Source organism: Xylocopa sonorina, chromosome 4, assembly GCF_050948175.1.
Source record: "Xylocopa sonorina isolate GNS202 chromosome 4, iyXylSono1_principal, whole genome shotgun sequence".
Classification (NCBI taxonomy): Eukaryota; Metazoa; Arthropoda; class Insecta; order Hymenoptera; family Apidae; genus Xylocopa; species Xylocopa sonorina.
Window position 1 is genome coordinate 11,106,277 of NC_135196.1, and position 20,642 is coordinate 11,126,918.

The 20,642-nt window shown below is 47.3% G+C and overlaps 2 protein-coding genes across 5 annotated transcripts in view; one reads left to right on the top strand and one right to left on the bottom strand.

Annotated features, from left to right (window-relative positions):
• The window catches only part of Gcn2 (eukaryotic translation initiation factor 2 alpha kinase Gcn2), a 215,173-nt gene that overhangs the window by 83,835 nt on the left and 110,696 nt on the right, over positions 1-20,642 (top strand). The window lies entirely within an intron of this gene.
• Nachra7 (nicotinic acetylcholine receptor alpha7 subunit) overlaps positions 1-20,642 on the bottom strand; it is a 134,453-nt gene that overhangs the window by 39,136 nt on the left and 74,675 nt on the right. The gene's annotated exons all lie outside the window — the stretch shown is intronic.

Here is a 20,642-nt window from a genome sequence, read left to right on the forward strand (position 1 = left end):
CGATCATTAATAACGTGGCGAAAAATAATCGCACTCGCGTACGACGGCTTCGATAATTACCATGCAATTATCCCATGAATCTCGCGACGATACACAGTACCATTTCGATCTGTATGGTTTTTGTACGATGCCAGCGCGTCAATCAGAGGAAGGCATTTACATGGCGTGCGTTGCCGTTTCAACGTTCCTTCCAATTTTATTAATCGATCGTGGCCAAGACCAGTGATCGTTCTACCTCAACCTTAATGCTATCAACGACCACTGGGTTTATACTGGTCACCGCAACATGGTTTTCTCGATTGATTCCCCTTTTTTTATAATCCTTATTTTACCAATCATAGAAAGACATTTAAATGGCGTGCGTTGCCGCTTCAATATTATTTTCAATTTTATTAATCGATCGTGGTCAAGACCAGTGGTCGTTCTACCTCAACCTTAATGCTATCAACGATCACTGGGTTTATACTGGTCACCGCAACATGGTTATCTCGATGAATTTCCCCTTTTTTTAAATTCCTATTTTACCAATCATAGAAAGGCATTTACATGGCGTGCGTTGCCATTTCAATATTATTTTCAATTTTATTAATCGATCGTGACCAAGACCAGTGGTCGTTCTACCTAAATCTTAACGTTATCAACGACCACTGAGTTTATACTGGTCACCGCAACATGGTTATCTCGATTAATTTCCCCTATTTTTCTAATCCCTATTCCACGCGAAACTAAGCGAATTGTAAGCGAAAATTGGTCAACGACGAGGAGAATTTCGATAAAAAATAATCGAACGGTTAATTACTGAAATTGGCAAATCAACTCTATATCGAACGGTATTTTTAGCATGGATTTCGATTAATTCCCTATCGAAATGTATGGTTGGAAAGGTATGTATTGTATATTAATTCAATGTCATTTGCGGGACGGTAATAGGATTACAAATGGCCACGCGTCCGGCTTCTTCGTTCGCGAATGAACGGACCCGAACAAACATTACCGATTAGGACGGATTATAGAACGGACGAACAAAACTAAAGCTCGGTTTAACGTTCGGTTTACCAGCGTCCCTGTGTCTCTGATGTAACGGGAGGCTGGATATACATTGATCTTGAGCCGTGTCCCTTCGAACCAGCGAGAAATCGCGAGGAAACGCTACCGCGCGAAATTTAAATCCCCATTGATCTACGAATAACCACCCCAGCCGATGATAGCAGCCCCAGGACACGAAGTTGCCGAACGTTAATAGAGTTGTTTGCGTCGCGGAGGTTCTTTCGAGCACCTCGCCACCGTTAGTCAAGATTCCATTGTAATCCGCAACTTTGGACAACGTTCGCCGTTCCCTAACTTTTGCCAACCGACAATAAGGACTTAAGCAAGAGTTAATCTAACTCGAGGAGGTGACGCGTGGACAGCGAAGTGGCTCTCTGCGGCTCTGCACGCTGATGGTAGGCCAAGTTACGAGACTTCGAGCTTCGTCAATGGAAATTGATCGATAATTTGATAGCTGCCGCGATTTTAATCGATTTACACGCGATTTACTTCGTCGATCGAACGATCCCTTCCACGTTAGTCAGTGATCATTTCTACGTTCAATTAAATTCGTTCCAGAGCGACTTTCGCACCCCTATTACCGCGGTCACGTATCACGAAGTTAACGATCGTTGCTTTTCAGTGTCACACGCGATCGCGATCGGACGTATCTCGAGCGCGAGGCTCAGTGCCATTGACTCACCCCCAGCTCGTCCACGAGATAAACAGTTTTTCGATAATTGGATCTTACCGTTGTTTTCACCCCCTGCCGAATGGCTCGCTCGAGCTGTTCGAAAGCGCTGGCTCTAAATCCACGCGGTTGTTCCTCGGGTTCCCCGCATAATTTACCATCTCGTTACAAGTTTTAACCGCTGTTAATGCCGGCGACCTTGCCGTATCCCATTAATTAGCCACGATTGACCGAGCTACCGTTTCATGCCGCTCTCGTTGCCACCGTTACTTTGCATTCCTCGAAAAAGACCAGGAGGGCGAGGCGAATCTCGAGGAGCATCGCATCGCGCGCCTCTACCTCGGTTGAAACTTTTATCCTTCCAAGTGCCGATCTCGCGATTCAGGTCGAACGTCCGAGAGGAGGGCCACGTTCAATTAAGACTTATTAAGGCCTTCGAACGGACGTTTCGTAACGGAGGATCAAAGTTTCGCCAGTTCCACGCTCGCTTTCTCGTGCTCGTTAATGGGGGATGAAGTTACTTCCCTGCTTAGCATTCCAACTCGTTCGAGCTCCCCGACTGACGCAAAGTGCGAATCCCACTTCCTCGCGAGCGTTCGTCAAATTATTTTACACGATCCGTACATCCCCGTTGTCGACCAGCAGTCGCGCAGCTGGTCCCAACGTTCCATCCGGTGGAATTAGAACCGCGAAGGTTTACCTCGCGCGGAACTGTCGATTCGTGCCGCTAAAAACGTTTCATTTCCCCTGTAGCCGAACATTTCTCGTTTACCGCGCGTAACTAAAGTTGTCCCTTCGCTCGTTTCCTCGACTTCCTCGCGACTTTCAGACGAAGCAGCCGCGAAGGGTTTCGCGCGACGGATCAAGCATCGCCCCAGCTGAGGCGTCACCGCGCGTCCATCGTCGGTTAACGAGGGTGGAAATAAAAAGCAGGAACGGTGACCGCGACGCGGATGGCGCGGATAGCGCGCGGAATTGCCGCGGCTGCCAACAATTTTGACAGACGAGAGACTCGTTTATCTCTCGCCTTGGTTCGCCTACGAGGTTTCCCTGGATTCTTGGCGCGACGCTGTTTCTGGCCGTCGGATGCAAACGAACGGGGCTTCCTTCTTGCTCGCGGGGCGGTCTCAGAAACAAACGTTATTTATGCCCGGGTAATACCGCGGAATTTATTCGCGACCGCCCACAGAGAATTCTCGATCCTTTAAACCGATATTTATCATAGCAGAGGATGCGCGAGAAGACACGAATAAATTCTTGCGAGCATTCTACTTTTAAAGTATCCACCCTCTCGCGCTGTGTAGACAGAGAGGAATTTATATTATCGAATGCTGTAACGATCGCGTGTTTCTTTGCGCGAACGTACGATTGAGTTTGAGATGTCGAAAGGGATGGAAAGGGCAAGGAGGTGAAGAGAGGTATCGTGTGAAATTTCACTAGCGATGGGTCCTTCGATGGGTTATTGAATGAAAATATTTCGATTCGAATTTTTGTCTCCCATTCTGGTGGGTCTCGAAAGGATAATAAAAATCGTGAGAAAAATCTGGAATATCCCGAACTGTCGGTTCAGAGGACTGTTTTCGTTGATAGTTCAAATTGTAAATATTTCAAATCCTCGAAGAATCGATTATAATCCGAATTTGGTGCTGCCCGAAAGAGCTAATTGAATTTCCGAGAGTTTAATTAGGATTATGCTTTAATTAACTGTCGACTGAAACCTATTTCATTTATGGCGCTTGGTAAACTTTACACGTGTCCATCGTGAAGTTTGCTATTAAAAGCTGGTATATATAAGCAGCCCTTACCTGGGCAGCAGGTTACCCTTTGCGACGATATCATTTTATTTTTAACCGATTAGTCGCAGCTGATACAATTCAGAAGAATATGTTTCGCAAAACTGAACGTACACCTTGATGAATTGAATAAAATTCCAAATATGAATCACAAGTTATTTATTAAACGTGGGAATAAAGGAATTTCCAAGGGGTGGAATCGGTTTTCCATGGGATAGCCAGTTCGCTGTCAATTTTAAAGCGCTGAGACGAAGTCAAGGTGCGATGTAATTTCCGAATCAATGGGCATTGCTTGACAAAGCCGAGAAGACGACTTTGCGAAGGAATTTGCGACTCGAATCCGCAGGGAACATGAATCGCAAATTCGTCTTTGCCGCACCGCGCCTCTGCCACCGCGTCCGGATATATACCGTAACGAAATCGCCGCCCAGGATATCTTTTCACCTTTACGCGCGGTCCACCATTTGCCACTAAGAATTTCGTTTCGAAAATGCGCCGCGAAAATTTCGAAAGTTCCAAAGACTCGTCGAAAATTACACGCGAGACGAATTTCCCATGTCGACGGTGCAAAGTCGAGGGAAAAATTCGCGCTCGAAACTTTCGAAGTGTTTTCATCCCTTTTTTTTTCGACGTCAGGGACGAACAATTTCGAGTTCGAAGATTCTGCGTGGCTACGAATTTGCGCGTCCCGCGGCGAAGCGATGACGTTTATTTTAACGCGTCCCTCATTGATGCTTGCTCTGTGAAGCGAAATGATTTCGTTTGAAACGCGAAAAATAATTCATCGCGTTCGCGAGTGTATCCGGAACTGTTTGACGAAATTTCAATTTCCGTCGCGGGGGGAGAGGCCAGCGAGCATAAGCAACGTATATAAATTACCGTCAAAGTTGCGTCCACTGAAAGCTACCCTGGGAAAATTAGATTCCCCAGCATACGCGTGCACGGTATTAAAAACAAATTATTGCGCGGGGCAGAATTTAACTTAAGCGGGACAGCCCTGAAGATCGCGACTGTAGAAGGTTCGAGGCTTTAATTTAGCGCTGGTCGCCAACGACGTCGATGGAATTTTAATGAGATCGTGGAATTTTCAGATCTTACTATTATTCAAACGATTCGAATATAGCTCAAAGGGCTCCATAAATTTCCGCCGTGAAATTGAGAGACAGCGTCCAGAGCGCGATCTAATTAACATTCAGTGCACGAAACAACCCAAGTCGACATTCTTCGAGCCGTCATCCGTTGTCGTTTCGTCATTTCGTAACGGGGCAAATGCGTGAGAATGATTGTTGGAATTTGATTAATGCTTCGCGCACAGAACTTGAACCCTTTGTAGACGAGGGAGAGAGAGAGAGAGAGAAAGGGGATAGGATTGTTGACAAATGTAGCGTGCACAGAATACGCGGGTGGTTCTTAAAGCTTTGTAGGTCAGAATGCATTTCTCGTCGGATCTCAGGGGGTGAGCTCCTCTTTGGTATGCGTGCGCTCGTGTGCCAGTCGAGCGATCGCGTAACGTGTTGTAGCAGTCATTTGGGGAATGCCATAACGTCGCGTGGTCAATTTGCGTGTTCAACTGCGACGTCAGAACGATCAAAGGATGGAACGACCTCCATTCTCTGAGAGACGATCCATTCGCGATTATTATTCGAATAGTTTCGGCTCCTCCTTGCCTCGCCACCGCGTAAAAGCGCACGCAACTCACCGTTGAATTTGGTAATTAAGTACGCGAAGAAGCTGTCCTGTCGCGTTCGTTTTAATCACTTCGATCGAGAACCCCCAAAGTTTCCAATCTCTCGACGCGATTTTCCGTATAATTCTTAGCATTTTTTGGTTCGATCTTCAAGCAACGCCTCGCAGATTTCTCGATCGCCACGATATCGCTGAGAGTCTGCGAGCTCGCCTCGGAGAATTAGCGAGTTTAAAGCTCGCTCGAGTTCAATTGAAATCGTATTACCGCCGCTAAGTTCTATCGAGGAATAATACCGGCTCGAGAATTGATGGAGCGATCCTGTTAATAATCGACGTCACTATCAAATTGGTCCCAGAGAGCCAATGAACCGCGCTTCAGACACTGCCATCGCGTACGTCTTCGCGATAATTGATCCTGACGAGGGGTTATTCGAACAGGCGAATCCAATGTATCTCTAATTCCATACTCTCTCGAATCCTTCGAATTCCTCCCCTCTAAAGGGTGTTCCAATGTTGGTTATCAAAAAAAAAAAAAATGTTATCCAAGATATCCACGCTCGAAAGCAGGAGACATGAAATTGTTTGACAGCCAGCATAGTCGAACAATCATGGAAATTTCATTGTCAGGATTGACTCAACGGCGGGGATTCGTAAAACGAGTAAATTCGCGCGGCGTACACCGCGTAAATCATGTTTGCATCCGAATGACCGTACGTACGCGCGTGTGTAACGGTGTTGATTTGAATTTCAATTTATTGCGTGGCCGTGAGAAGTTGGCCCCACGAAACGTCTGGCTCGCGTGTCTCAAGTTCTGCCCACCGGATACGTAGGAATACCAGCTGATTCACTGTTCTAATGGGTTCTGAAAGTTCAGGGAACCGGTTACGAATTATATTTAGGGAAGTCGATCCCCGTCGCTGCGGATCCGACGGCGCACGTGAAATACGGCCACTTTATTCTCCATTAAATGTTACATTGAATGCAGTTAAATTATGCGAGCCTTATTGCACCCGAAGGGGCCGCCTCGCGTGTTCGCAACTTCTCAATTCCCCCCGCTCTGGTTTCGCGCGATTAGATTTTTCGCCTCGCTTTAATGGAGAAGCCCCAACTTCTATCGCTGCACTTTTTCATCTCGTCTGATTTCGATGTATTTTAATATCTCATTTTTCACAGAGAAATCAATGCATCCATTTTCTTACCACTTTGGCAATTAAATCGAAGCCTGTCCTAAGGATCACCTCATTTCTTACACTTGTACAAAGTACCAACTCTTGTCTAGAGGTACTATTATAATTTTTAGAGCATTTCTAATAAATACAATCATTCAAGTGTTTCATACAACGAAACGATCGTTGTTTTATTCCACGCAGACGAAATCGCAACGACGCGATCGTTCTCCACCGCCGCCATTTGCACGGAAAGCTGATATGCCAAATGGCGATCATTCACGACGGTTCTAGTCGCGGCTGGTAATGGTACAGCTGGAATACCCGGTGTGATTCATACGAACGGTGTCCACTGGCGAGCCGTATAACCGCGAGAGCCTTCTTAAATGGACGTTTAACCTTTTTCAGACAGTATCGCGATGGTTAAGGGGTAAGCAGAATTTACTCCGTCGCCGACCCCAAACTTGAGTGGCGAAACCGCCGGCTGGTCTCTTGTGTCTAACTAGAAGTTACGCCCGTTCCACGAGGATGTGTTCGTGTTCCCTTCTGGCCACCCATTCGCTCTCCACCCTTTTTCTTCCGACCGCTGGTTTGTTCCACCGTGGTTTTTGGTTAACACCTGTAGATTTCCGTCGCCCCTGATATTCACCAGGGGTAATTGGATCCCAGTTGAATACTCGCGAAAGAAGTTACGTTCTTTCGCAAGAATTTCTTCCCTGCTTTTCTCTACTCTTAAGACAGCTGTCCCGTGGCTAAACAGATTTCTATCGAAGATTGCCAATCGATCCTAGAGTCTTCTTTCTCGATAGGAATGTAACGCGAAGATAAAAACTCTGCTGTCAGAAATAAAGGAATCGTGCGTCTGAGGGGGTCGAAGCAGTTTTAGAGATCGTAATTTCTACGCGGAGCATTCAGAAGCGAATATTGAGGCGGACTGAAACGAAAGGTCGGCGAATTCAAAGAGTTAATATCGATGATTCCTCGCGAGAAGCGGAGTCCATCGATTGCGAGGCGCATCGAGGGTGGTTCCGCGGAGTCGCTCGAATTGTAGCGCAAACACGCCGGAACGGGCAGCCGTTTGAAGTTTCCGGTGGACGGGTCGGATGTTAATTTTTGTTTTAGAGAACTCTCGGGCAAAGAAGATGGAATTACCATGGCAATTTCCCCGGAGCGACGTACAAGTTCTGTAACCGCGCGACCGTGCGCACTTCCCACGGAAACGCCTCGCCCCTTTTTACCATCCGGCCGCCAACGCCGGCGGTCCCTACTTGAAAAACGCTGAACCGTCGTACATAAGTGAGCAACAAGTTGAACAATTAATGCCCGCCAAGTAAATAAGGGCGAAACAACCGTGTCGCGGTTGCACGAACGAGTTAGCTGAAATAATACTGTCGCCGTTCAGCCCTCTTTTTTTCCCCTCTCCCTTCCACCTCCCCCTTGGAAATTAACTTCTCGCTAAGCGGCATTAAGATCGCGGAATCCGCCAGTGTTACTTGACCTTCTTGTTTCCTCCTCGCAAATTTTCTCGCCGCGTTCGCCACGACGAAACAACAGCGACGCGAGAAAAGGGGTGGAAATGGTAACGCGACCAACCCCTCTTTTGTTCTTCGACCAATCCTCCTTTTCTCGAGCCGGTCAACCGATTAATTCCGTGCCAGTTTTGGGTTTATGTTTAATATTTTATACGCAGTCGAGGGACCACGCGATGCTGGGGATGTTCGCGGAAATTCTCGACGCTATTCAGAGAAAGGCGGAGCCAGAGAAGCGAAACTTAAATAGGAAGCTCGGTTCGCCGTCTAGATATTATAATTGTGTACCTTGCTCGCGATGTTTTGTATATTCTTCTGTATCATGTGCAGCCGGTAGTTTCTCATACACTTAAGTCTTCGTATAGTGGTACGAGCATCTCGCGCGTGTTCCTCGCCTACGTCTCAGGCTGTTATAACGATGCAAATGCATCTTCAAAGGATCCCTGGCGTACCTTTCCACGTATGCACGACTAATTTATCTATAAAAATACAGCTACTTCGCTGGTCCATTCCGTTCCTTTCTTTTCTTGAATTATTAAAAACGTCGCGTCGCGTTTTTCACGCTCGCACCGTTCCAGACAGGGATACGTCGCGATCGATTATGCGTGTACAAAATTCCGTAGGTAATCCGCGAATAATTAGACACGGTCGCGTAACGAGTCGCGAAGCCCAAAACCATTATTCTCGCATCGAGGTCGTCCAATTTATCGGCAGGGTTGCGTAACGCTGCACCCCTCTTCCTCGACCAGCTAAATAATTCAAAGTAATTCCAGATAAAGACCCGGTCCCGTATTTGAGTTTCAGAATTCCGCGTTCAAGGTAAACGAATCAGGACGAGCGGAGGGTGCCGAGGGTCCCACATATTTTCGCCTTTGGACAGTTCCGGTGACCCGTTTCCTGCTACGCGACCTTCGCGAGATTTCGAACATCGAAATTTCACCGATTCCTTTCACCGTCACTGGCTCGCCAGCAGTTCACACGATTCTGTCAGACGTTCCAAAAAATTCACCCCCTCGAGTTTAAATCTCTCCAATTAAAATAGCCTCGCGTTACATATTAGAATAATTAACTTATCGACGATGAATTTCTTCAACTTCTCCTAGAATTGTAATTCCTACGTCCACAATTAATTATGCAATTCTGATACAGGATCGCGGCACGTGTTATCAAAGGTGACGACAGGGTTAAGAATGTCAACTTGTGCCACAGTTAACGTCCCTGGCAGGAACGAATTCGAGAGGATCGAGGCAGCATCGATCCCCCTAAGAAGTCGTAACTAAACCAGAGGAGGTTTTAAGTTCTTCGTGGATGCGGGTTGGTACGCGTCCGATGCAGAGGTTGGGAAATTCAAGTTCGCACAGTTACAACCCTTTAACGGCAGCGCTCGACGGGTACGGCCCGGTCGAAGTTCCTCTTAAACTCTAAACATAAGTTCGAAACAAGTTCTGAGGGTGCCCGGTCGAATGGAAATGCCGTGAACAGACTTCGTTCTCGAGAATTAACCGAGAACCGACCGGGACGAGATAAGATTTATTTCTAGTTTCATTTATTGCGATCCTGGATCCTCGCGGGCCGACGAACCGTTAAACGAGGAACGTATCGACGAGAAACACTAAGAAACTCGTGCTCTACGTGATCCTCTGTTACACCAGTGGTGTACATCCCGAAGAAGGTTCGCAGGATCTACGATTTTAATCCAGATGTGCTGCGCTCTGACAATTGATACGTTTCAACGTTCGATCAATTCTTATCGCCATCGCTTTATTACTATGCACGTTGACAGGTACACACGTGGTTTGACAGAAGTCTCGTCGAGGAACATGCAGGCGCACTTTTTGATAAATGACAGCAGGATAGTTTAACGCAGATTAGTCGAGTCACGGGTGGAACGTCGATGAAAAGCTCGTCGTTACTGAGCTGTGCGTGTCTGGCTTTGTCTCCCATACCCTACGACAAGATAAATCAGGCAAAACCGTTTACGCGGCTTATCCTTGCCTCTATCGTCCCCAACTACTTGTCGCATTACGAGGATTCCAGCCGTGGTTTTAATCGAAAGTTTTCGCCCCGCTGATGGGTAACGCTTCAACTTGCTCCAACAAGTGTACACCGCGTCGCATGGACAAACATACCCTGTCGCATCCCCCTCGGTTTATTGCTCGATCAATTTCACTTGACGAGTAAACCAATAAATATATTTGTCGTAAAATATGTGCGTCTCTCAAAAATAATATATCGTTAATATTACGATATACGGTGGAAATATTATTATCATCATCGATATTTACAATATTGTTTGTCATCCGCGCGGAAGTACCGCCGTTGGAATAATTACCTCTAACGAACGATACATCATTCCACGCAGTTAATACGAGAAATATAAAAAGGGAGAAAAACAGGATCGAGCACGTCCAGGGTTTCATCCCTCTCCAGGGCCCATCGATCGCGTCGAGGCGATAAGATTAATCATGGGCGCAGCATTCAGCCACGATAAGCCGAGGGAAGACAGAAATTTTCGAGCGATTAATTATTCGAAAGTTGCCCGGCCAATACTTCGAATAGCTGGGCAAATATTCAGCCCGGTGTTTCATCGGGGCAGAGAAGAGGGGTGGGTGGCGGGCGCATATGCGTGAAAGGCATTCGAGCGTCGCGTCGCGTCGGTTTGCCGTTCCATGGAATTCCCCTTTTCTTCCTCGTGCCCTTTTTTAATTGGGGAAAATCTATCGACAGGCCTGCGCCACTCAGTCCCGTTGTAATTTGCGAAACTGTATTCGCGAGTGCACGTTCGTCCGTTACGTGACTTGGATGGAACACTCGAATTTCGTTTAGAACGCGGCTCCTCTGTTTGCATCCAACTTTTTTTCTTTTTTTTTTTTTTTTTATTTATCCACGGCCATTCGACGGAATTTCGAGATACTCGCGCGACTAGAAACGGATATTACGTGCGCCTCAGGCGAAATGGAATCGTCGAGTATTGGTGGAACTCGCGGGCGTTCGAGAAATTATATTTGTTCGCGTAAATGCGCTGGTACGCGCGTAGATCAAAGAATCGCGAGGATTTCGAGGGTTTCCTGGCATCCTGACAGGTTAAGTAGAACGTACCGTGATTGGTCGGACAGGAACTCCTCTAACGTCGACGCCGGCAATACTTCTCCACTCTTTTGATGCATAATACATTATACGATGCATGCATTAGTTGTTCCTTGAATTTCCATATAAGTAGCCGAGACGTACAAACATCTTCTGACGTTAAACGTGGAAGAGAAGAAAAATTGATCGCGGAATATTTGGAGAGGAGTTTCGCAGAGTGTTTACGTCACGTTAATAAATTCAAATTACGCGAGAGAAAGAGAGAGAGAGAGAGAGAGTAAACCAAAGGCTCGATAGATTCCGCGTGGTATCGATTTCTTCGACCGTCGATGAAATATTAAGTTTCCCTTAACGAATTTTAATTAAAATGTTTACGGCGCGAGTTACGAGCGCAGAACTTGGTAGATAGCTCGAGAAGTAATTTCAAGACAAGCCGTTGCTCGTTGCGGATGGAACAACAAGGTGGAAAAACTTCAGCCGTCGGTGTGCACGTCATGGAGAAAAAAAAAAGAAAGGAGGAAAAAAGAAAAAGAAAAGAGCCATTTTATTACCTCCTTTCAGAAGCATTCTGACGGAAAATCGAAACGCTCATTACGGACAAATAGATACCCGAGCATTCTGCCATCACGCGTAAAAAGTTCTCCGTTAAAGCCGAGTGATAATTAGCGAGGAGGTTGGAGCCGTCATTTCTGCGGACCCTTTCTCTTACCCGACGTTTTCGTCGAAATATTGAATGCATTCGTAAACTACGATCGATGACACAATTCACGATGAAAGATTGTTGGCACCGTTCAGCGTTTCGGTTCTTTTAATTTTCGTCCCCCGCCGGAGCGAGCGGTTAAGGAGGAGGATCCTCGGAGAGCACGGCCAGGCGAAAGCATCGGGCCGCTAAAAATTTCATTTCGATGCGAGCCAGAAAATAGAACGAAACACCCCGCTGGCAATGTTTATCCGCGCCGCCTTTTAAAGTGGCCCGTCAATTCGTCAATATCATTTCGTTTTGCTCATTCGGGAAAGGACAATCGCGGGGGGATAATAAAATCGAACGTGCCTCTGACACATCGCTATCGCGCGCCTCGTTTGTTTAAAAAGTCTGTCAATCACTGTCGCGAAATATCCGGCTCGATGGTCCATCGAAGGAAAAACAACAACCGTGAAGTGTCCGACCGAGCCGTATCTCCACCCGCGAAACACGACAGGGACGATTAAGCTTCCTACGGGAAGCTTTCCGTTTAAACAGTGCGCACAATTTCAAGCAATTAACCCTCTGCGAGTCGCGTTCTCCTATTTGCTCGTCTTCGTCGGACGTTATTTTAAACCCACTCCCGGAAGAGATCAATCTTGGCTCTCTGAGTCCGACCAAGAGGATGTCCTCAGAGGTTCCAATCACGCGTGACAGTGGTCGCGCCAAACTGGTTCTCCAGGGAGCCTCAGCGTTATTCCTTCGAGGTCTCCGCGCGAACTTTCGAGTGGAGAGAGAAGGAGAGTCGCTCGTTAAACCTCCGACAAGGGGGAAGTCGTTACAGTGTCGCTGGGACGTTGCTAATAAAGGAAAGAAGAAGGAAACGAAGAGAAGAAGGGGTAACAGAGTTCCAGCGGAGGAGTTTGTGGACGATGGATCGCGCGGTTCCCGTCGAACGAATCTCGAAGAAACGAACGACGGAATTTCACCTGGGCACACGCTCTGGGTCAGCCCAGTTCTCGCCAACACCCTCGCGCGCTTTTCTCTCCTGACTCTAATTAAAAGTTCGCGATCCAAACCGGTGGTACGTGCCTTCAACTGCTTTCACCCCTTCCACGATCTAGCGACGAACTCGCGCGACCACCGAAGTGCATATTCGTGGGACACGCGTTGATTGCGCCGATGGTAGAAAAACGAGGACACCCCTTCGTATCCGCGAGTGCTGGTTCGCGAATCGGGGATAAAAGATGGCCCCTTTTGCGCGCCAGTTCCATCGATTCGCGACTACCCTTATTTCATAGATACGTAACTTCGATTTCCTCGTTAATCGAAGACGCGTTAATCGTCCGTGCAATATGCGAAGACAAACCTCGAAGTTGAAGAAACGCGAACTCCCTGGATATCTCGTTTCTAAAAGTTTACGAGGCATTCTCGTTTCACCGTCTCCGTTTGAGCCTTTGCGCGGGAATTTCGCGACCGCTTCAGCGGTGGCAACTTTTCGCGGGACATTAATCGCGTTCACACGCGGCGAGCACCGTGTTAATCGACTTCAGCTTCAGCCCTAACGCCGCTGGGATGGCGTTAATCAAAACTTCTTCGAATTAGCGAGGGGTAATTGGTAGATACGCGGCGGATACGATAACCAAGAACCCCCTTCGCACGGCTCGTTCTACTTTCCCTGGCCGCTCATATTTCCACCGGTTACTTGGCCCGGTTATGCGTTATTTGCACCGAACAACGCGCGGCCCGGTGCCAGCCCATGTACGGTAAATATAATTAGCGGCAGTAGCCGAGAAACTCATTTCGACGCCCGATGCGAACGGAACGAACCCACCGCCCCGCTTATTACGTGTGGTTTACGTACCGCGACCGTGTTCCCGCATCCCCTGGAGGATCCTGAATGTCTGATTTTGGCAAATTAAGCAACGAGGAGGGACAGTTGAGACGTTGGATGCGCGAGTTCAGCGTAATTCCCTCGATTCGCTCTTTCAACTCGTTTAAAAGGGGTGGAAGTTGGTACTGGAACTGTGCAGTTCACCAAAATGGCGGATTCGGTACTTCAATGACTGATTGATGCGTTTACGCGTTCGATAAATTGTGTTTTTTTAAATACACTGGCAATGGCGCAATTTTATCAGCTTGTAAAACTCATTTCGACGCCCGATGCGAACGGAACGAACCCACCGCCCCGTTTATTACGTGTGGTTTACGTACCGCGACCGTGTTCCCGCACCCCCTGGAGGATCCTGGATGTCTGATTTTGGCAAATTAAGCAACGAGAAGGGACAGTTGAGACGTTGGATGCGCGAGTTCAGCGTAATTCGCTCGATTCGCTCTTTCAACTCGTTTAAATGGGGCGAAAGTTGGTACTGGAACTGTGCAGTTCACCAAAATGGCGGATTCGGTACTTCAATGACTGATTGATGCATTTACGCGTTCGATAAATTGTGTTTTTTAAATAGTGACGCAATTTTATCAGCTTGTAACAATGTGATGTTTTCACGAGTACACTCATTTTTCCTTGGAACAATTATGGTACAGGTTAATCGTCGCTGGCGTGCCATTGTCGGAGGCGCGAAACGGAAGAGCCGCCTGCGCTTAAATATTCTTCTGTCCCATTTCTCGCTACCCTCCAACTTTTCGCTGCACATGTTGCAAAGCCCTTTCGAAATGCGAGCCGTCGTTGAAGTTTCTGAAAACAACGCGAGAGGTGCGAAGTTCTGAGTACGGTCTTCTGAAGAGGTTAGTATATCCTTTTGGAAATGCGCGCTCGCGAGACGCGATGGGTCCACGGAGAAATGTAAATACGCGCGAACAGTCGACGTCGTGTCTCTCGTTCCTCCTGGTCTAAGGACTACTTTATACGATTGCCTTTAATGTTTCACCGTATTTGTGGCTCTAATACGTTCTTCGCGCTCCTCGTACATCCGATATTGCCTTTAACGTGCAGGTTACGCAACGAGTATGCATAAAACATGGATCTCTCGTTTCACTCGTGCTCGTTGCGATAAATTTCAACTGTGCAGCTATTTCGAGTTCGCGAACGACGGCCAACTAACGAAAACGAATCGCGTAGTCGCGATGGATAACAATATTTATCGGGTGTCGTGGAATCCGCGGGGATAGGGACGACGGTCCATCGTGGAAATTGCTGGGGAAGACGTCTCCGTTATCTTTCATTACTTTTGGTCCCTACGTCTCGAGCGCTGCATTCCATTTTCCACGGCTCGGGAACGTGGAATACGCCGATTGGTTCGCAGCCTCGACGCCGCCTTTTCTTTCCTCCTACCTTTCTTCTTCGCCTTCGCGTGAAAGGAATAAGGTTCCGATTCGATATTTCTTCGCGACGCGCTCGGATTTACGCGGGGATTTCAGCCGCCGATGTTCGAGGTCGAAGGAAAACGAGCTGCGAAAATTAAAACGAAATTCGCAGCGCCCAGATCCGAACCCTTGCCATTTTCACTCTTCTCTATCCATCGTCTTTCCAATCTTTCCATACATATAAAACTTCTTACAATTTTTTATTACATTACTAGTCAATTTTTGTTTACGATTTTCCGAGGTACCAGCAACGATTTTGCACGATCTATTCGATACCTCGAAACGAACGCGGACATCTGGCTCGTACGAGCGAGCTTCGACGTTGGTTACGTGCGAATGCTGTTCGAACGGGTGCACCAGAACGATTTCCATCCCCCGCGAGAGGCGTCCTGCTCGATCTCGGCAGTGTATCACGCGGCAAGCGGGGAGGTAAACTGATTTCATATCAAATTACGTGTAACAGCGTTTCCGGTCCCGCTGTCGTACGTGAAAAATTACCTGGATTGTACTCAGAAACATCGAACACGTACCATCCGTTCCTGCGGGGATTCGAGGGGGCTTATTGAATCTTTCGATGCATTCGTCTGCTGCCCGCTCCTCCCACGAACAGTTTCTTCTCCGTGTCCCGTCCGCCTTCTCTATTGATCACCCGTTCGAATGGAATCTCGTACGTGGAAGAATTTAATAAACCACTCGAGCGCGGCCGTTCCGCGCGAGGATCACGAGCCGCGCTCGTTCGACAACGATCCTTCCCGGCTTTTATGGAGGGAGGCGCGCGAACCCACGCGAATTCGCGTGGCTGACGGGTACGAAACGGGTAAAAGGGACCTGCTGGGTTTCGATTGTAATTTTACGGGCGCGCACGCGAGCGCGCGCGCGAAAGCTTAATGGCGAATCGTGGCTTTTCAGCCAGGAAGCCGCTTATTTACCGAACCATCGAGAGGGAGTTTACCGCGCGCCGTGGATGCGGCGTTTGAGGCCGTTGCTGTTCGCGTCCGCGATACCGTGACCAGGGGATTGGAACCAGAACCCAGCCATTTGCCTCTGCCGTTATTTCGTCTACCCTTTTGAAATTTACCGCGGCCACGAACGCACCAACTCTCGTTGGACTTTGATACCAACGGGAGAAGTAACCCGAAGAGCAACGTGTACACCGCGGCAGACCTCAACTATGCCCGGTCTATCTTTGACATCCACCTAGGGCGAAACTAGCCCAAAGTGGAATTGAACGGAAGCTTTTTCGCGGTAACAAGTATCCACGGTTCTCCAGTAATTTGGCTCGAGCGTTTATTATATTTTTCTCAACTATGCCCGGTCTCTGTCTTTGGCATCGCCCACGGGCGAAACTAGCCCAAAGTGGAATTGAACGGAAGCTTTTCCGTAAGATAACAAGTAATTTGGTTCTCCAGTAATTGAGTTCCAGCGTTTGTTATATTTTTTAAAACACACGTGAGCGAAGGACGTGGTACGAATATGAGTAATCTGGTTTTTCTTATGCGTTACATTCGAATCGAAATATCGTTTAGTTTAAACGAGTGATACTTAACGATTTCTTACTCATGGTATCGTTCAGAATGTGGACCAACCTATGGTCACCCTCTCGCAAGCTTGACAACTTGTAAGAAGATTAAACAAAGTGAAATAAAAGTGTACTATTCGTGAAATTCATGACTTAAGATTTCTCGTCACGGAGACGTTGCAATTTGGTTCCTTTTATGCGTTACATTCGAATCGAAATATTCTTTAGTTTAAACGAGTGATACTTAACGATTTCTTACTCATGGTATCGTTCAGAATGTGGACCAACCTATGGTCACCCTCTCGCAAGCTTGACAACTCGTAAGCAGATTAAACAAGATGAAATGCAAATGTCCTATTCGCGAAATTCATAACTCTTAAGATTTCTCGTTACAGAGACGTTGCGATTCTCGTCGCAGTTGGAATCACAGTGTTGAAAAAGCGTTCGACAGCGTAATCCGTCGCGTCATTAACGTAATGCATTTAAACGCGCTTTCCGTCATCGATGGTGCGCTGGTCGTTCCCTTCGCCCAATGGGTAGTCGCGTCACGATCGCCGATTTTCAAGCAAGCCTCGGCCGCTGCGTGAACCGCTGATATTTTCAATTCGAATGGAACCGATAATTTGTATCATTGGCGGGACGCCAACGGGCATAATTCATGCCGTGGTCGTGACTCGCAACGAGTTACGCGTTGTTTAATGAAATTATTGATTCGTTTACACACCGGCGCTGTTAACGCGCGATTAATTCGAGCGACTCGATTCGTTCGATTTACACAAGTAACCAAGACTCGCAAGCTCGCGAGACTCGAGCGAAACTCAAGAAGAACGTACGTCGCGGTGGGCGTCGATAAAATTCCACGCGAAAATTGATCCCTCGCGCACTTTCGAGGGGCTTTACAAGCTTTTTCATTTACGCAGGCCTGTGCAACGAGCGCGTCAATATCGTCGACCAATATCGTGGTGAGAGTCTTCAGGGCTCGCAGGTGAGCGGCCATACGCGTGGCATTCTTCGACTTTAATATTCTACATTCCTACACGTTTCATGTCACGATGTATTAATTGACGTTTCTAACTCGCCCGCGTGTCAGGGCCGGCCGATACCTCCAGGAATTCCGATTAAAAATTTCGACGCGAAAATATGAAACATCAAAGATGCGCGCGAGCTAGCGTGGACCATAAATTGTTATCATACCAGCCTCGATTGTCGTATAAAGTATTGCAGGACGCTCTGTCCTGGCTGAATTTTTCTTTTTTAATTAAATGCAATCGAGGAGTCAATTATTTTCGACGAAACGAGAGCTGCAATTAATTTTGCTTCGTTGCGCTTCGAATCCCTTTCCTGCGACCCTGTTTTCGAGCTGTTCGATCGAAAATCCAGAACGCGAGGCAGGGGACCGATAAGAAACCGGAAATTGCAGCTGCGATTAAATTTACACGTCGAGATTTACCAAGGAATCGGCGCTGGTTTCACACAGACAGTAGTTTGCGGTTTTAACGGAGTTAAGAATACGTGGGTGGGCGGTCTGCGCCGGTGGCAGAAACGCGGGGCCGTAATCTCGCCGGTTGAGCGCCCCTCGAAACTATCGTCCAACTTTCCGGTTATTTCTAATCGCGTTAAACGTAGAAAAGAATCGAATTAAAGGTGCTGGCGTTCTCTGCTTTATGGCTGGAAATTCTTAGCGGACTATCGCCGTGGAAAGTTTGCGTTAGATCGTTGGAGAACATTTTACGCTCGCGTTAGAGAATTGGAGAACGCGTATCTCCGTTTCAGAGCGCTCGTAGCATCGAAAGCGTCTCGTTCCGATTATATTTCGTAATGCTTTCGATATGGAAAATGGAATTAAAGGTGGAGGCTGTCCAAGTAATTGTGTATTTTTTATGTAACATTCCACGGTTGCACCGTTCGCCAAACGTTAAACGACAGGCGCACTCCTTCGAGAGGATTACGTGATCTCGATCATTAGTCGGGACTGAATGGAGTTTCTCAGAAGCGTGATGCTATGAAGCCTCCCACGGTTTCCGTGCGAGACGAGTGATAACAACTACCAAGTGGCTTTCCGACTTCCAACGCCGATTTAAAGCGAATCCTGGGAAATTCACTTGTCTACCTATTGTGCCACTCAATTTCCTCACGAAATTGATAAACTTTCGAGTAAAACGGCACGCGTGCGAACAGATCGAGACGATCTTTAAGAGATTACGTGGAACCAAAAAAAAAAGAAACGCGCAAACTTTTTCGCGCGGGTCAAAGCGAACTCGAAGTGGACCAGAGAGGGTGGGCGGATAAATTCGAGCGCGAAAAAAAAAAGCGCGAGGTGTATTGTTTCAAGGGGCCAAATCGTTTCAATTAATGAGAGGCATTCGAGGAAATTTTTTCTCTCATGCATATTAATGGCCGCGGTGTGAAAGGCTTTACAGCGTGTTAGATTTGAAATGCAACAGTGTAATCAAAGACTTCTGTTAGCGGTGTATATTATTCATGAGGCCAGCGGAAATGCATGCAAAATTATACTGCGTTTATCGCAGCGCCAGTGTGGGAAACGGGGGCGCGAAGGGAGAAACTTTTTCGTCCGACGCATATTGATTCGACTTAAATACAGAATTAAGCTAATCGTCGCGATTGTACGAAAGTTTCTTCCTCTACACTGATCTCTAATTTTTCTTTTCTACACGAAAATATCGACGATACAGCGAAATCGCGATACACAATTTCCATCGTAATCAATATCACCTCTTCGAGGCGTATTCATCGCGTCTGTTCGCGAATCGCCCCGTCCCTCATTGCTTTTTATACGATCGCTTAAGACGAAATTTATGTTTCCCTCGCGAGCGATCGCTTCCCACTGGCATCAGAGCCGCGCGAGCAGATCGCAAGAAACAGGCATTGTTCCGATAATGGACCACGCAAAAAAGGGTCAACGAAGTCGGGAAGTGAAGTAAGTTGTCGAAACTTTCCGAACAGCGTCGAGATAGACATTGTCGTAAAACGGAAACGTTTCCAGAATCCCTCCGCGTTCCTCGAGCGCAAAAAAAAAACCCGCAACAGCGAGACCTGCAGCCGCGAAACGAAGTTCGAGAAACGATCGCCCTCGCGTTGCTCGCTTCATTCGCGTGAACCACAAAGGTAACGCATATTTTCAATTTTTCTATGCAGCTGTGTCTAGTCGCGAAACGATTCGAGGCAGTGGAATGCATCTGCGAAGAATCGAACATCGAACGCCTCCCTGTATTATTATTTCAACGATCTCCGAGGCATCCATCAGGAATTCACGGTGAAACACGCAGACTCGCGATAGACAGCGTACTCTTAAACCACGAGGTTCTCGATTCCATTCGCGGCAGGACTAAAACGGGATACCTGCGATTCCATCGATTCGAAAGAGAATATTTTCAGGCGACATCGTAGAATTAATCTTCCTCGAATCACGCTGGGCACAGATTCCCGTGTTTTACCTCGTAACCCGACGTTTCGTCGACAGGGGTGCGAGAGGGGATTACAGAAAGATATATTTTTCCCTCGCTGAAAAACGTCGACTGTACGCGTGATCCATAAAAAGGGGGTATAACAGTATAAATTGAATCGTTCGTAACTGTCAATATTAATTTTTCATAACAAACTGGAAATCGATGAATTAAATTTCGGGTCCGCCCGTGCGCGCGCGTTCGCGCCGCTTTAATCGATTTTAAAATTAACGCCGTTTCATTTCGGCGAATTAATAACGAGCGAGCTGGCCGGGGGAAAATGAAACGGCGAGCGCTGCGCCGATTCGACGGCAGGTACCCTCGTTTCTGGACGGTAAAGACATTTCAGGTGTAAATATTTAAACCCGTCGTACCCCGGAGAAATCTCTAACGAGCGATGCACGCGCGTCGCCTCTGCGAGGCACATCGCATATGAATATCACGCGCTGAATATTTGATGCTTCAGTTTTTCGCTCGACCAGGACCTCGCGTTATTATTTACCGCTTATGCATATATAAATACGATATTCGAAAGTATGCAAATGGAGATACCATACTCCAGGACGAGTATCCCGGCGAACGGTGTATTTCCACGAGAACAGATCCTCGAATAAACCACCCTCCGACTCGAACCGGTTTCAATTAACTTTTTATTTTCTAATTTCTCGCACTGAGAGC